General features: G+C 45.6%; 1 pseudogene; it reads left to right on the forward strand.

The window, feature by feature from the left end:
- The first annotated feature begins 2,196 nt into the window (after positions 1-2,196).
- LOC112928670 (U2 small nuclear ribonucleoprotein B'' pseudogene) lies at positions 2,197-2,928 on the forward strand (annotated as a pseudogene).
- Positions 2,929-3,701: the final 773 nt, after the last annotated feature.

Here is a 3,701-nt window from a genome sequence, read left to right on the forward strand (position 1 = left end):
GAGCCACCCGGGGAATCCCCTGGGTGCCTCTCTTGCCTCACCTTTGACCTATCCCTGCTGGGCATGTTTCTTCCCTTTTCTGAACTGCAGTCCCATCACTGGTAGGATGGGGGTGAGAAAAATAACCTCTGCCTTGGAGGGTTATGAGGAGTGAGAAGAAGCAGAGGAAGAGCTTAGCCTGGACTGGCACACAGCGCTTAAAACGCCACCAGTGCTCAGGGCAAGGCGCTGACTGCCAGGATTGTGAGAGAGAAATTTCTGACATTTGTAAGCCACTCAGGCCATGGTACTTTGTTAGGGCAGCCCCGATAGACTGAAGCACACCAGATCCCTGACATCATGGTGCTTACAGTGGAACCAGGAAGTCATCAGGAGACTGTGATAGGAGATGACAGGGGGAGGGGAGGGGCCAGGGAAAACATCAGTAAGAGGTAGGATGGGAAAAAGAAAAATCAGGGGATGCCTGGGTGGCTCAGCAGTTTGGTGCCTGCCTTTGGCCCAAGGTGTGACCCTGGAGTCCAGGGATCAAGCCCCACATCAGGCCTCCAGCATGGAGCCTGCTTCTCCCTCTGCCTATGTCTCTTTCTGTGTTTCTCATGAATAAAAAAATAAAATTAAAAAAAAAAAGGAAAAAGAAAAGCCCTACTCCCCATAGATGGTCACTTAGAACCAAGAAAGGTGTGTTCTCACTCAGGTAATCATCAAAACCAGGATGGCACCCTGCATCTCATGCTACATTACTTATTTTTATTTTATTTTTTATTTAAATTCAATTTGTCAACATATAACACCCAGTGCTCATCTCATCGTGTGCCCTCCTTAACATTATTTAATTTAACCCTCCAAATGATTTTGAGCTATCTCCATTGAATAAGTGAAGAAACTGAGGCTCAGAGAGGTGAAGTGATTTGCCAAAAGTAACAGAGCCTGGGCATGACAGAGCTGGGACTTAAACCCAGGACTGCCTGATTCTCTCCTCTACAGCTTGACTCTGTTGCTAGCTCATTGTCACACCTCCCTTCCGGAGCCTCAGTATCCCATCCCACCCCTCAAGGTAGAAGATGAAAGTCACACGAGGTCATGGATAAGGCAGTACTTTGGACATTGCAGGGAGCTTGCTGTCTGTGGCTGAAGAGTTATCAGCATAGGTGATGCAGAAAGCACCACAGGGCTCCTTATCTGTGATGAGCACCCTGTGGGTCCCCTCTCCCTCTCAGGATCTTCCTTTGAGTCAAGGTTCTGAGACCTCACACTTTCCTTCCAGCTGTCCTGCTCTCAGGAGCAGAAGCATATGGAAGCATTTTGATCAACAGTATGGTTACATCTCCCCAAGAGAAAGGTTTTGTTTGGCTTCCATTTAACAGATGTAGAAACAGAGGCACAGCAGAGTAAATCATATAGGGGATACAGTTTGTGGTCAAGGGGGAACCTGAAGACAGTCTCTGTATACCCCTTGCTGTAGTTATCAACTGGGCAAGAGATTCCTGCTAAGCCAGCCACGGGACAGCACTTGAAGAGTGGGGGATAGGGGCACCATTCTGCTCTGGGGGGGGGGGGGAAGATAGCCCCCAGCCTCCTAACTCCCTCTCCCTGTCCCCTCACTTCCTGGGGCTGGAGATTTTCCTGCTTGGTGCTAGCCCCTCTCCAACCATGCTAACACCCCAGGTCCTTTCAAACTATCTTCTCACCTGCCTGTGAGCGACTTGAATCCACACCTTGGTTGCCTTCTTATGGGAAAGAGGAGGAGTCTGGAGCAGAGTGTCCGTTGAATTTAGAGATAGGTTCAAGATGGAGGGGGATAGGCATGGAGTGATGAAACAGAACCCTAATCTAGCCAAGCTGACATCTGCAATTTTTTAAAACTGTTAGATCCTAGAAAGGTGCTCAAAGTCTCACAGCAAGCCAGGAGCAAAACCTGGGCCTGTGCCTGGTCGGAGCTCTGAGCCCAGTGACCTTGCCCTTGTCTTCTTTGTGCTGTGACCTTCAGAAGGCACATGAGCTTTAGCTATCAGCAGCAGGAGGCACCAGGAAGTACTTGATACATGAATGAATGAATGAATGAATGAATGAATGAATGAATGCTGGTTCCTCCTAGTGGGAACAGAGGGTAAAATTTGACTCCTTTGGAGGACCCACCCGTACAGACAGGGCTTAATCCATGTAAAACTATCCCTCCTGGTACGGGACCAAGCGCAGGCCTCAGGCAATTTGAACAGTTTAACTGCAAACATGGATATCAGACCAAATCATAGAATTTACATTAACAATATGAATGACAAAATTTAAAAAGAAGAATTGAAGAGATCCCTATACGCCCTGTTTTTTCAGTTTGGCCATGTGGTAGATATTGTAGCTTTAAAGACCATGAAGATGAGGGGGCAAGGCTTTGTTATTTTTAAGGAACTGGGCTCATCCACAAATGCCTTGAGACAGTTACAAGGATTTCCATTTTATGGTAAACCAATGCGAATCCAGTATGCAAAAACAGATTCGGATATAATATCTAAAATGCGTGGCACTTTGCTGACAAGGAAAAGAAGAAGGAAAAGAAAAAAGCAAAAACTGTGGAACAGACTGAGACCACTGCAAACAAAAAGCCTGGTCAGGGAACATCAAATGTAGCAAATACTCAAGGAAATTCAACACCAAATCCTCAGGTCCCTGAGTACCCTCCAAACTATATTTTATTCCTCAACAATTTACCAGAAGAGACTAATGAGATGATGTTGTCTATGCTGTTTAATCAGTTTCGGGGCTTCAAAGAAGTACGTTTAGTACCCGGAAGGCATGACACTGCTTCTGTTGAATTTGAAAATGATGGACAGGCTGGAGCTGCCGGGGATGCTTTACAGGGATTTAAAATCACACCGTCCCATGCCATGAAGATCACATATGCCAAAAAATAACATATGGCATAGTTGTCTTTAAAGGACTCGGTGTTATTTAAAGTGTTTGTTTCGATAACATGTGGTCAGGCCATTTTAAATTTGGGATGTGGGGGAGTGAAAGAGAAATTTTTGTGAATTTTAAAAAATAACTTAGTTTTTGTTTAGCCTTATTGAACCATTAAATATGAAGGCCTCAATTTTGTACAATAAACGTCTATTTGTATTCTAAAAAAAAAAAACAATCCCTCCTTCCCTTGGAATTAATTCACCGGGGTTCCCTTCCTTTCCTCAGAGAGTTGTGTGCCACCTAGAGGCAGCCGGGAGCCCAGCACCCTCATCCCTCGGGGAGAACAAGGGGACCAAGTGGTGACAACCACACGCTGCACGACAGTCCAGCCCAGTGCAGAATCTCCGATGGGGTCTGAAGATTCTCTGCTAGGAATGTGTCAGTGTCCCAACAATGATGGTTATATTATGGTTGGTAGGAGCTTGTCCATGTTTGTTGGAAATACACACAAAGGGGCAAAAAAAGAAAGAAATCAAAAGGTGAGACGGGACATCGTATCAGCAACTTCTTCTCAACTGGTTCAGGGGGAAAATGACTATGTACTATGGTACTTGTGACTTTTCTGTAAATCTGACAGTGTTTCAATATTTAAGATATATGTAGTGTTAAATCCAATTAATTTATTACGGGAGAATGATGCAGAGAGGACACCTCCTCCCTGAGATCGCTATGGAGGTGAACTGGAAATCTGTGGTGGTGACACTTTCCACCTACTGACCTCGGACTGGGGGCTTACATGCATCGCC

This window comes from Vulpes vulpes, chromosome 4 (assembly GCF_048418805.1).
Source record: "Vulpes vulpes isolate BD-2025 chromosome 4, VulVul3, whole genome shotgun sequence".
Lineage (NCBI taxonomy): Eukaryota > Metazoa > Chordata > Mammalia > Carnivora > Canidae > Vulpes > Vulpes vulpes.